Source organism: Musca autumnalis, unplaced genomic scaffold (genome assembly GCF_047663935.1).
Source record: "Musca autumnalis isolate F117 unplaced genomic scaffold, ASM4766393v1 scaffold_3, whole genome shotgun sequence".
NCBI lineage: Eukaryota > Metazoa > Arthropoda > Insecta > Diptera > Muscidae > Musca > Musca autumnalis.
Window position 1 is genome coordinate 115,653,703 of NW_027411866.1, and position 15,468 is coordinate 115,669,170.

Sequence of the window (15,468 nt, forward strand, 5' to 3'; positions counted from 1 at the left end):
GGATTAGGCTGATAGACTTCGCATCGACAAAACACACGATAGATAACAGCACCAGATTCAAGCATCTTCCCTTTCATAAGGGCACCTGGCTGTCTCCAGACCAAATCAGATAGCCACAGCATATTCCACTGAACTGCCACAATTGCTTTAAAGGATTCCTCGCTTATGTTAAAATCAAGTTTGTTTTCGAATAATGTATTTATTGTCTTCTACTTTTATTTATATTTTGATTTTATTATTTTATATTCAATCAATTTTTTTTGTCATTTGTCAAAACAGTTTTGACACAATAGGAGGACCTCAGGAAAAAATTGTAATCATATGTTTGCTGTGTCCTACCTTGTAATGATTGTACCATGGTTTGTCCCCTTATACAAAAAAAAATTGACCCAAAATGTAGAAGGTGTTTTATATTACCCTAGAGGTATTTTTTGATAAATATTCGCGTTTTCTGTTCAGCGATTGCCTGAGCTCCAGTAAAACACAATTATTTGCTTGTAATAAAATATAATTGTTTAATACAATTTATTGGTGATCTAAGCTTCCAGCTTGCTCAACGACTCTCTAGTGATAGATTACATATACATACATACAGCTTTCATCATTTTGACATTTCATTACATCCCATATATACATATGGTTGCCATGCTAACAATAATTGTAATAAATAACTGCTACTCTTATTACACGCTTTCTTTTTTTTTTTTTTTTTTTTGAAAATTACATTGAATGCTCTTAATCCAGTACAAATAAGTAAAAGCTAATTAATACTATGTAGGTAGCGACTTGGGGGTCTGACGGAACGTCCACTACGTGTTGTATATGGAGTTGCATGGCTTACATTTTGTTCGTCATGAGGGGAGATGTCTTCCCCCGCCTCAATCTGAGGTTCCGCGTTATTCTCTGTCTCTATATCCACACTCTCATCATTTAAACCCGGTCCATGACAGACATCATGGTGTTCAAATGACGGACAAACATGTGACGTGCCTTCAGACTTCCCTTTAGCAGTATTAGCACTATTTGACAATTTAATGAATCGACGATTCCTTCGAAAATGATTCTTATTACTATCCCTTACAATATATGAACGATCATTAACTTTCCTAACAACTTGCCCCTCATTCCATTCTCTCATGTTTTTCCTAAAAATTATTGATTCACCTGGATAAAGGATTGGTAATTCTTTTGCATTTCGATCGTAATACTTCTTTTGCCTTTCTCGCTTCTGTTCCAATCTGGCGCGAACTTCCTCCCTTTCCACTCCATTTGACTTCAACATCTCTGGCGCACACGGTAAACGTGTCCGAACATGTCTACCAAAGAACAACTGCGACGGAGACATCCCCATGCTAGCCAGAGGGGTTGTGTTGTACTCGAGAATTCTGTACTGGAGGTTCTCTACATCATTAGCTCCGTAGCAACGTTTCAAAATATTCTTTGTAATAGCAACACCTTTCTCCGCCATGCCATTGCTTTGTGGATAACGTGGGCTAGAGAACGCCAGTGTTATGTTGGACTTGATTGCAAACCTACAAAACTCGCCTGAGCCAAACGGGACATTGTCACAGCGAATCACAGACGGATACCCTATTTTACAAAAAATCCCCTCGAGTACTTCTATTACACCTTTGGTAGACTTCTGAGCCAAGAAATCACAAAATACCATTCCAGAATAGGAGTCTATCATACTAATTAAATCACGACCTGCATATTCGAAAATATCAATACCCACCCTCTGAAGAGGATATGCTGGAACTTCATCCTGAATCAACGGTTCTTTTTGATTATTACGGCTGAACTTTTCGCAAACTACGCAACTTTTTACTACCTCTGTCAAATCGTTCGTCATACCCGGCCAAAAATATAAAATCCTACCTCGGGCCAACGTCTTTTCTATACCCAAATGTGGACCATGTAGTCCGTGGCACACGGAACCCTGTAACTTTGTAGGCACAACTAATCGATGATTTCTAAACAATAGACCCTCCTCAAAATGAAGTTCATGCTTATACTTGTAAAACTGCTGACTTAAGTTATCAAGTTGATGGTACGAGGGCCAGCCATCTTGCACATATCTTGCTAATTTGTTATACTCATTATCCACACTAATAGCGTCAGTGTACACTTTCTTGTTTCCTTCCGACATGATAATCTTTTCTACAACAGAATGTATTACGGTCGACATCTCTTCATCAAACTCAGAGGTTTCCACCAAAGGAGCGCGAGATAAACAGTCGGCGATCAACATTTGTTTACCAGGCTTATATGCTATTGTCAGACCGGGATACTTCAGAAGTGACATAAACATTCTTTGAAGACGAGGGGTAACGTCATCTATCTCTCTCTTCAAAAGCGTCTCCAATGGCTTGTGGTCGGAGTGTACTGTAAAGTCACGACCGTACAAGTAATAATGAAATTTCTCGCAGGCAAATACTACTGCCAAGAGCTCCTTTTCAATTTGAGCCCATTTCTGCTCACTCTTTGACAACGTCCTTGACACATACCCCACAGGCTTGTCGTCCTGCAAAAGAACACTACCCATTCCGTCTTTAGAGCTGTCAGTCTGAATGACAATAGGTCTATCAGGATCAAATACGGTAAGTACAGGCATGTTTGTGATAGATAATAACAAATCATCAAGCTCCTTATCGCAATCTGAATTCCAATTCCATTCATTTTGTTTTCCTGTCAACCGTCGCAAGTGTGCAGAACGCTGTGACAAATTTGGAATGAATTTCCCCAAGTACTTAAACATACCCAACAATCGCGAAACGTCTCCCTTATTGGTCGGTCTTCGCATACCCATGATTGCTTCGGTATAACAACTATCAGGTCTTACAACTCCGCATTCTATAACATGCCCCATGAACTTCATACGTTTCTGTCTATACTGAATCTTATCAGGGTTAAAACGTATATTATTCTCTCTGGCACGCCTCACAACCAACTCCATTGCCCTATCATGATCTTCGTAATCCTTCCCAGTTATAGCAATATCATCAAAATATACTTCGACACCCGGTATATCCCCGAAAATCATGACCATCCGTTTCTGAAAAACTTCCGGTGCACTATTTATGCCGAAAGGCATTCTATTCTACCGGTATCGGCCAAATGGAGTCATAAATGTCGTCAAATCCGAACTGTCCTTGTCTAGCTCCATATGCCAAAACCCACTACTGAGATCAACTACGGTAAAAACACTTTTCCCAGACATACGCCCTATTATATCATCCGCCCTAGGAATTAGAAAATGTTCTCGCCTTATACACTTATTAAGTGGTTTTGGATCAAGACATATCCTCAGAGTTCCATTAGACTTTTCAACTATCTGTATATTATTTACCCAATCTGTTGGATAGTCAACAGGAGTAATAATACCTTTTGATTCAAGCGTATCCAGTTCTTTCTTTAATGGCTCATGGAGACTCTGAGGAATACGTTTCCGATAGTGTAACACTGGCACAGATCCTTCCTTTAGAGCAATCGAACAAGTACCTGGACATTTTCCTATACCGTCAAACAAATCTGGATGTGCAGCGACAAACTCAGACGAACTGGTCGGAAAATGATTTGTTACCAAAACTCCATCTATACGTTTTATAAGACCAAATGAAATACAAGATTCTAAACCCAACAATGGTTCAAACTCATCACCTACAACTACGAATCTCGCAGAGTGTTCTACATTCTTTTCCGGATCGACACACATAAGCACAACACAACCATAAGTAACTACTGGATTTGAGTTATAATCAACAACATTGAATTCACTTCCACGCAAAATTGGAACATTAAGAGAATTAACCAAACGCCTTGGCAGACAATTAACATCTGCACCAGTATCCAATTTAAAATTTACAAGGCAATCCTTAATCCAGTATCTCTTAAACCATCTATTACACAATTTACTCACAACATTTTCAGAACTTAGACTATTTATGCTTGGAATCTTTAATAATGTTTCTGACTTACTACAACTTGGCTCTTGATTTTCAATATTATGTACCACTGTGTTATTCCTCTTCCCAAATGATTGACTTGAGAGGCAAAATTTCATAAAATGTCCTCTTTTACCACACCGGTGACATACGACATTTGTTGCTGGACAGGACACCCGGTGGCGAAAATTATATGGCTGGCCACAATTAAAACACTTCTGGGACTTCATAGCGTTGACACGATCAGCTTCCTCCATTGCTTTGTTGACTGTGTTTACCAGATTAAAAGTTTCGGATTCCAATACACGCTTATCTCCCTCTGCTGCCTCGAACACCTTGCGCATGTCAATTACTTCCACTAGCGATGCATCTTTTCTGTCCAATAATTTCAGTTGGAGATCTTTGTTGTTTATTCCAATTATGATGCGATCTCGAAGCATACGGTCAGCAAGTGATTCTTTGCATTTCGGACAATTAAAATCGCAATATTGTACCTGAGTTCTTAAAGCTGTTTCGAACTCTGTAAACTTTTGTCCCTCTTGCTGAGTAATTAGATTGAACTTAAAGGCCTCCATTGCTATATTCTTCCGGGGCATACAATGTTTATCAAAAGCTTCTAATATTTCCGCCAGTTTAACAGACCCTTCTGCATTCTCCTCTTGGTCGACGAGCACATCAACACCAGGAAGTAATGAATTAAAGACTTCCAAGCCACGATCACCAATTAGCCACAAGAATGTAGCGATTTTACTATTTTCTCTTTGTGTACTTTTTCCAGTGGCGACAAGGTGGATTTTAAACTGTTGCTTCCACCGTGGCCAATCTTTCTCCAAATTAGAACAATCAAGCTGCTGAATAGAATTGCAAGTATTCGCCATTGCGTAATTTGTCTAATTGCACTTGCACACACGTGTTGGGGTTTTCATTTATTTATTCCTTTTTATGTTTTTCCCTTTTTTTTTTTTGCAGTTTTTACTTATTGCTATTTTGAAGTTTAACTCCTGACACCATGTTCAGCGATTGCCTGAGCTCCAGTAAAACACAATTATTTGCTTGTAATAAAATATAATTGGTTAATACAATTTATTGGTGATCTAAGCTTCCAGCTTGCTCAACGACTCTCTAGTGATAGATTACATATACATACATACAGCTTTCATCATTTTGACATTTCATTACATCCCATTCAACATATGGTTGCCATGCTAACAATAATTGTAATAAATAACTGCTACTCTTATTACATTTTCATTGTTAGGCCAGATAGTTATCGTGTAGCCCTCTTATATTATCAAAACAAAAATAATTTCTTCGGATTTTGAATCAAATCTTCTCAGCTGCAAATTTTTTGAGAAAAACCAAAAGTGAGTTTGAGCTTGTTTTTGTCAAGGTAAATTTATAGAAGATATGTGCATGAATTACAACAACTAACAAATTTACGAAAACAACATTGTTGGTATTGAAAATTAATTGTCAAAGAAAATAGTGAATAATAGGGTCGTTCCAAAAATTTTTCTCAGGAAAAACTTAAATACATTTTGAAAATCCTCCAAAATAGAACAAATTTGAATGACAATGTAAATATAAAGAATTCAGATCTTTAGGTAGGTCATTTTTACTACAAGTTTAAGAAGAAAAACAGTATTTTATGGTAGCAAATTTCGAAGTTTCAAATTTCATGAGTAGACCCTATTACATTTTGAAAACTAAATTTACAAAAAAAGTAAGAACACAGCTGATTGTCACTTCTACCTTCTATAAATGTACCTTGGTTTTTGTATACTTTTGTGAAATTATTTTTGAAAATTAATTTTTAAATCTTTAAAAAGAGTTCAATCAATCAAATTACAAAAATATTTGCATTTCAAATTTCGGAAACTCTAAAAAAACTTTCGGTAATGGACAGAAAATAGGACGAATTTCGGATACTTTTTCAGAATATCAAAACAAATTCTGATGTTTGAACCGAAAATCGGAAATTATCGGATGTTTTATCCGCTATTCGTCAAGTTATCGGACGTTTGATCCGATATTCGGCAAAAAAAAAAAAATAGCTGTGGCATGCGCGGACGACAAGAACATGCTGTCGAATGTGACCCCAAGAATTTTGAGGCGACGTTTAACTCTGTTCTCACATCTACCGTCCATGTGATGAACAGAGTGGTCGTAGATCTAGTGGCGAATATTTGCATATTCCTCGTGTGAAAAAAAGTGGTAAGATCAGTCAAATAGGAGTTCAGCCTTTCACAAATGTCATCAGGGAAGATACCTGACGCCAAGATCGTAAAATCCTACGCGTATGTTAGCATCTTAATACCGTCTGGGGCGGAATACAGGAGAGGTTAGAAGTTAAACAGTTCCGGAGATATCACCCCACCTTGGGGAACTCTTTGTTTCATAATTGTCTCCATCAGCAGAACGCCCGAGTTCATCACCTCTGAAAGCCGCACTTTCATCAATCATGGGAAAACTAATTGGCTTAGTTACCGTCAGCTATGCTGGTAAGTTTGGTCTGACTCCGGGTATTCGACCCGCAGGTATATGGCGAGCGGCTGCAGCTGTGATGATGTCTCAGAACGTCCTTTCTGCTATCCGAACATCAGAAGCGTTGGGTGATTAGGGAACTATCACCGTTTCAGAGATTTGTCCAACCCTTCTTATGTTCAGATAGCAGAAAGACGTTCCGAGACATCATCACAGCTGCAGCCGCTCCCCATATACCAGCGGGTCGGATATCCGAAGTGAGACAAAATTTCCCAGCAGAGGCCACGGGAACTAAGCCAATTAGTTTTCCCATGATTGGTGAAAGTGCGGCCTTCAGAGGTGATGAAATCGGGCGATCTGCTGATGGAGACAATAACGGGGAGATAATCTGAAAGAGAGAAAAGACGGTTTGCCAGCTGAAGTCATTTGCCAGACCATGTAACACGATGGTTATGTCTGGCGAAATGTGACACTATCCACTAAGTATACGTTCAGTAACTCTACCCAACCAGACTGCTACTCCAATACATTCTATGTACGGGTCGTTAGAGCCAGGCTTAAGCGAGATAGGTCTGTATTGAAAGACTGTTGCAATAGGAAAGTTAATAACCCACCTCCTCACAACGCTGTAAGCGGCAGTTGTTCTTAAGCTTGGTTTCCAGCACCGCCGCGGCCATAATATTCTTCCGACTCATTATTATTATTATCCAAGTTCCTAGGTGGAACATTGGGCCACAACAAAATTGTTCCAATTGTTTCAAATTAAAGCTAATGTTTTTATATCATTCCATGATTTATTCGCCTTCCTCAGTTCTTCTAAAACTTGCCGTGTCCAAGTTAGCACAGCCACTACGGCGGCTTCCTTGCGGGTTCCACTCAAGGGCTTCATTAGCAATATCTCCGTGTTGTATGACCAATCCAACGCCATATCTTTAGTTTAATTTCCTTGATCGTTGGGTTTTGGTTGCATTTTTCATAAAGGTATTGGCTGTTTTGCCTTTCGCATGCGACTATTTATATCTTCTTCATCACCGTGTCCAAAACAATATTAAAAAGAAGCGGAGATAATACGTATCCTTGTCTTACTCCTGCACATATTATAATTCTCTGACTCGTTAAACCGTCGTGCAAAATTCTGCAGTGGGAGTCATCATAGATAGCTCTAATAACGTCTATGTATTATTTATGTTGGAACAATCTTGCATGCTAAGGATGGGATTACCATATGGCATTGTGGGATATAGTGCCGAATGCTTTTTGGAAATCTATGAACGTTAGATATAATGATGTTTTTAGTTCTATAGATTGCTCTATGATACATAGTTCTAAGAGCATTTATGTATGTGATCCACACAGGAATAATTTTGTCGAAAGCCAGCTTGCTGCTTTCATAGCTCGGATGAAATTGCTGAAGAAATTCTATCGTTTACGATATACGCAATTGTTTTATTTACCATGCCCAAAAGAGTTATTCTGGCAGCCGCAGTCCGGAAAATGGGTGTTGTGTGGTTCCGGGTTAATCCGGTATCGGGGTACCCGCCGCCGTGAGATTGATTCTTTATGAGTTCAGACCTGTGCACAATGGTCCCAAATCCAAATTTTCTGGCCAAAACTATTTCAACGTCCATTTTGTATTGAAAATAATTATTATTTATAATAAATGTGTACAAACAGCAATTCTTACGTTTTATCGACCAAAATGAACAAAAACTGCCAAAATTTGTTGAACAGGGTGGTGCCGTTGTGTGGGGTATAAACCAAAACATTGACCTATGTTAATAATTTTTGGTACGAAGGATTCATATCTTCCAAGAGGTCAAAATACCAAATTTCAGCCGAATCGGTCATAAAGTGTCGCTAAAATCCACAAAATATCTAAAATCGGACAGTACTTTTATGTGGGGGCAATGACAAAAAATGGACCTATTTTCAAAAAAAAATTATACATACTTGTTTTCTACACTCTGAAACCCTTAAATATGAATTTTAAAGAAAATCGGTTGATACATAGTTTAATTAAAAAGGTTAGCTAAAGCTATTTTTCAGTTTAATTTTTTTCTTTTGAAATTGTATACACAATCTGTGTATGTGTGTGTGCTGTTCGAAAAGTATGTCAAACTATTTTAAAAGCAATAGAATTCAATGATTTTTAAAATTGTTTTTAGAACATTTGTATGGAAGAAATTCTTCAGCTTTGCTTTGAAACAATCATTTCATCTTATCCACAATTCGATTATGTGGAGAAACTTTGACACTTCATTCATTTTTCGCGTTTTTTATAAAATGCTCAAAAAATGTATTGTAAACAAACCAACTTGTTGCTTTTATTTTTAGTAATTTTGACGTTTTAGGAATTCAGGAAGAACCAGGGTTCTATAATTTGTTTTCATCTAAATCTACCTCTTTACTTATACCATGGGTTGATAGATGTGTGTATTACCGTTCTATTTCAATTGGATACTATGTACAGTCACAACAGGTATTTACAAAAAAATCTCTCATCTTAAAATAGAAAAATCCACTTTATTTTAACTGTGGCAAATTTGAGCACGATTTGACTTCTGAATTTATTAGTACAGACCATGGCAGAACTACCAGGTAGTGGTATCACACCAGCTGATCGAATATGAAACAAAATAACAAAATTATTTTTGTTGTAATTTCCCCAACAACATAAAGAAAGTTTTGATATAACATATTCAAAATTTTACGACGCCACTACCTGTGCAATTGTGCCATGGTACAGACCCCCGGCTATCTTTCAAATTCGATTTGGAGGTGGACATATTTGGACATTTTTTTAAAGTTTAAGTATATTTAAAAAATAATGTTTAATGTATATAAAAACATTGATATTATTACGCTAATTTTAAAAATTTCATCGTTCTTTTTGTAAATATTATGTAAGTACTCATTAAAGCTTCCCGATGCATAATAACTTTGGTCTCACTTCTGTATATTTATGCAGCGACGCAATACAACAAAAATTTTATATTTTACAGCACAAAGTTGGTTTAATTTTTACATAAGAAAGTGTGAACTTTGGTACTGCGCCAATCAACGAATACTAACGTTATTTACAAAAAATAATTATTTTCAGATGACTTGTTGTTTTTTATTATTCTGTGCAAAAAAATTAAAATTTCGAAACTTCAAAAATAGGGTTTTGGCCAAAAATTTCATGAGTGAAACCTATGTGCTTTGGTAAGAAGAATCAGGGGGGTTACTCTGTATTGCGATGCGTAAGAAAAATCGTACCGAATCAAGTAATTGGTACTCTCTAATACGTTTTCGAATCTCCTTTCGCATCTAATTTCCGCAAATCTTGTATCACCGCACTCTGTAATACGAAAGCGTATGTCAAACTCGTGCGATAAGCGCAAATATCTTGCGTTAACAAAACACCAAACGCAAAGGAAACGAATCATGTAAGTTAGCACAATTAAATGCTTGTATTTACATCAAAATAGTTTATTCTTTTCGGGAAATGTTGTTAAAATGTTGACGTATGTATAATAATTTAATAAATTATTATTAAAAAATCAAATTACAATTATTAATTATTTGCGGCATTGGAAAGTACTCTTCGTCGAGTCTCATATTTCATAGGTTTTAGTAATAATAATGATACAAGTAAACAAGTTAAGATCCATATCTCGGGAAGTATAGACTAAGCTCTGGAAAATTAAATATCGTTATAATCAGGGTACCAGGGGCCACCTATGGTAAAAATTTCAGACCCATGGGAGAGGTGCTTCTAAACGACACTTGTTCCAAATTCTTTATTTGTCACCCAAAGTAGTAAACAATGCTAATTTTCCACTGTATTTTTTAGATATTGTAAAAAACACTTTGTATCGTTAAATGAAATATTGTTTTGAGGACCAATAGCAAGAGATTTGCACAAGAAACCGTATAGCATTTAATTTGTTGCTATAAACGAACAATTAAATTGAACATTTTCAAATTTTGGTTTTTGCAATACATTAGTTGTCTAAATGTACATAACCGCATCTTTATTGAGACGAAAACATTTTTTCTCCTTGTAATCCGCCACCGAAACCATAATTTTTTTTTTTTTGTTATAGACGATTAGCAAGTTTTAAAAATGCACGTACCGAACAAAAATTTTTTTTAAATGTTTTTATTTACAATTTTTTGACATTTCTTTTTCTCATTCTTCGTTATTGTTTACATTTGTGCAGCCAGCGTTGCCATATTTTCGATTTATTTTGCGAAAGCGGGCCATATTTTCAGTTTATTTTGCGGAAGCGTTTGCGTTTGTGATACAGAGTACCAATTTGTACTCTTAACGCATTTAACTTTCGCATCGCATTTGCTTTCGCATCGCAATACAGAGTAACCCCCCAGATTTGTTGGCTCGGTTTGGCAGAACGTTGTCGGAGATTGGATCGTGTGATAACGACATAATAAGTGTTCGACTGTCTCTGTTTCTCCTTCAACTTGGCATAACATGCAGTAGACAGTTGTCATCAGTATCATCTCGGCCATGGTAGAGGAAAGACCTAAGTAAATGAGTGAATTGTTGATGGATTCAAGCCTATCGTTATTTAATGCACCTTCTATGTCAAGAATACTGCTAATGTGTATTTTCAGCCTTTCCTGCTCCCAGTAGAAGGTTTGGGCTCCTGGCTTGTGTTGGGTCTCTTGGTTCCACCGTTGATCCAACTCTCTTCACCGTGTTCTTCGATCAAACGGGATTGCTTTTGGTAGGGAACACGTACTTTGGGGGCTACAGGTATGGATATTGGAGTTGAGCTCAGCTTTTCCTCTTCGGACATGGGGTGAATGAAAGTTTATTAAATTCAGCATTTCTCCGGGGATAGGTGAGGATATTCCTTTCAAAACTCCTCACCACCCTCAGATTGATTCTGATTAATAAGGGGTCGAACTCAACTGTAGTTGCGTTGCCAGATGAGAAAATCATGCAATTAAAAGTCCTGTTCCTTTACGTGCCTGAGGTTACCAGTTTTTACCACTTTTTACCCGCAAAGCGTTCCCTTAGTTTAAAAAGCATACAATTTATATGAGAACAGTTCACCACTTTTACCATTTTTTGTCACTGTTACCACTTTTAAGAGTAAAGGAACAGACCAAAAATGAGTGAAACGACAGAAATTTTTATCAAATTCATTCAACATCTGTGTTTTGAACCTTCAGCTATTCGGGCATATTCCGGAATTCACGGTGTATCCATTTCACATCACACATGCACTTCACCTGTGAAAGCAATTGATGTTCTGTGTTTCACGTGAAAAGAGCTTTCATATTTCACGAAAGAACTTTGATAAGCTTTATTACAGCTTTCAAACTTTATCATTTCCAAAGAAAAACATATCAGTCTGCGTTGGCGCATCAACGAATACACATGCGTGTGTGGGTATGTACGCTTTGTTCATTTGATTGTTTACGAAACAGGGTAAACAAAGAAACGAACTTCTACAAGAGCGCGTACATGTTGAATTTGGTACTTTAAGAAAAATATATTTTTAAATCATATTGTGTTAAGAAAATTAAATATTTTTTTTAAATACTCATAGAAAACACATTAAATTTTAGTCCTAGGCAGCTTTTTGTAGGAATTTGCAGTTAGTTTCTTTAAAAAATAAGGATTCACTCAGCTCTCGCCATCAAAATTACAGTGTGAGGAATACACCCCAATTAGGTGTAAAGTGTGTTGCAGAACAGCTTTAGGTGTATTCGATACAGACAGAACATGCCCGATTAATTTAATTGTAAAATAGTATGAACTTCCATGCATTCCCTCATCGATATGGACGAGAGTTCCCTGCCTCGAATGCAGTCCACCGACATGTCGCTTACAATGACACCAATACCCTCCTATCTGATCGTTTCCATTTAATACAAGAGGAATCAATGAGAAATCTTCCACTTGAGTAACAGCGTTCCGGACATTTCCTTTGAAAGAAAATATTGACGATGATATTCTACATAAAGATTTGCATGAATTTTGTAAGAGACATTACAGTGGCCACAGGATGTACGTGTGCGTGCAGGCCAGATTACCCATCGATGAGTTGGAAAATCTTGTGGTCAAACATTTTTCAGATATTTGATAAATAATAATAAGAAAATACACAATTTTGTAAATAGTTAGAAATTTAAAATAAGTTAATAAAAATAAATAAAACAATCATATAGTCATACAAACAAATATTTGTTGTAAAATATATTTAAAAATAAATCCGAAAGGTAACAGGAAAATGAAAGAAAATTATGGTAATAATAATAATAATAACAGGAATGTCAGTCCTAAAGAAATCCCAATTACAAAACATAGAAGCAAAAACAAAACCAACAACCGTATGACAGGCAAATCAATTGAATCATATTTGCTCTAGACATTTTCGAAGTTGTGATATTTCAGTATCCAAAAGGTTTTTTGGACACACTGTACCTATCTATTTGCCCGATTTTGTTGCGTACAGAGCCGATGTAGGACAGAATAATGTTGAAATCCCAGTTGGCAATCCAGACCATAATGTTTTACAACAAAATCATCAACAAATTCCTATCATTGAAAACGATGCAATGGATTCTGATTCTGAGAATTCAGACTTTCTTGGATTCGAGGAAGGGGTCAATAATGTTTATCCTCAAGTAATAATAAATAACTTACACAATGAGATGCCTGCACTAGCAGAAGCTGCACCTGAAGATGTAGAAGTTCCACCTGAGGATGGGGAACTTCCACCTGAGGTTGTAGATGCTGCACCTGAGGATGTGGAAGTTCCACCTGAGGATGGGGAACTTCCACCTGAGGTTGTACATGCAGTAGATGTAGATGCACTGTCTTATTGGAAAAAAGTTTTCCAAGACATTAAAGATGGTAACATTTGTCCGCCTTATACTGATGAACAAATGAAAGCTATAAAGATAGCACTATTATTTTCGATAAGACAATACACATGTGCACAGAGACGCCGCGAATTGCAACTTCCATCTCCTGAAAGTTTGATAGCGTTGCGTCCACAGTGTCCAATGATGTTTAACGATAGAATAACCCGCATTATTAACGGCATTTTAAACCTAAAACCTGAAAATGAAAGATTGTGCGTACTTTCCTTTGATGGATTCGGATTTGGAGTCCAAAGGAGTACGCTATGTGCTCAAATGTTTCTACTAACTAGCCTTTACGGCAATTGGCAAATTTGGATTGGTGTAGACTATGCCCCAAGATTTAATGCAGGCAATCTTAAAAACATGTTGACAACAATTTTTAATGGAGTGACAAATATAAATGCACACATCGTACTAACGGTATGTGATGAACATGCTTCACATGCAGATTTATTGGCACCTGTAATTGATGGTGCAGAAACTTATGAGGCAGTACCAGGTTACCCAATGGTGTGGGCATTCGACTTCTTCCATTTGTTCCACAATTTTACAAAGAACTTGGTGAAAAAGAAAATGCATTATTCCTATCAATTGGCTAAAACAGATTATATTAATGATGATTGCGTTACATTTAGGTGCTTATATAACGATTATTCATACTATCAAATTTCTGAGAAATATTACAAACAAGTTTTCAATAATGATGTTCTTGATCACTTAGAAACAATAAATATAAACAATAGTCCATCATTAAATGCTACAATAATAATTATTACAGAAACAAAAACTTTTATGAATCTGATTTTCAATGAAACCCAGCATTTATTTGAAGATAAATTAGTGATTTTAGACAATTTTCTTACTTTTTTGCGACAAACAACCTATGCAGGAAAATATTCCTTTGTTGCAACCCTAGTATCATTGTTGAACATTATGAGAAATAATCAAAATATTAGTATTGCAAGTTGCTGTACTCATGAAACTATCGAGCGATTTGGACATAACGTTACAGCTCGTTTGAAACCAAATGTGACATATCAAAAGATTTTGCAGGCGAAGTCGAGATATGACGCAGCAGTGGAATATACGGAATCCTTAGATCTAACTCTTTTCTTTGCAGAGGATTTATTCCCAACTTAAATAAATACTCTGCATAATACACATGTTTCTAAGGATTCTACTATTTGCCTACAAAATACACCAAACGTCATGTTTGTTTCTCACAGCTCAATAGTATAGACATGAGAAAACAATTTGAGCAAACGCAATTTTTCGTGCTTTCCCATTTAGAAATCACCATTTACCTTCGAATACTTATATTTTCATTTCATTGAATAACAATTTCAGAAAAGTTCTTGCGTGTGAAATAAATTCAATTTGTACATTTTTTGATGTATATCTTTAGATTATTTATTGTTATTAAGAATAATATTGCTATTTACATTTCTTTGAAACATTGAAATTTAATTCATCAATACGTATATTGTCTGGTTGTAACATAATCTATATTTTCTGTATTGCCTGGTATCTAGAAATGGTGAATTTCATAAATAGCTTTACAAAATTGTGTTACAAATGCGGTAACCTTTTTAAGCCTCATAATATACCTCACCTTCAATTAAGATATCAATATCATTTGATTTTTCATATATTCAGTTAATGGTAATTACTTTTGCTTTTATATTTGCACACGTACATTGTGATGTATTATGTCCATTTTCGAATCTATACATAGTTTTCACTAAATAGACACGAAATTTTTACAATTGCAAAGAAGTTAGTAGAAATGGATAGACAAATTCTGAATTTCACATCGTCAATACTACTATGCACGAATAAACAATATTATTCCGGTTCTAGAAAATGCTGTGAAACCTGCTGTTATCCTTTCCTTACATTATATTCAGCAGATTGAAATTTCAAAAGGAGCTTTCTTGCATAACTTGTGGGTCTTTCGATCTTAATAACATTGCCATTTTCAACCTTCTACGTATATGGTTCCATTTGTTACAACCATGGTTTAATAAGAAAGGTTAGCCAAAGCTTTATATCAATTTAAATTTTTTCATTCGAGTATTCCCAAAACTTCAAAACAATATACACAAACTGTGTATGTGTGTGTGGTGTTTAAATAAAAAGCCAAACAATTTTAAAAACA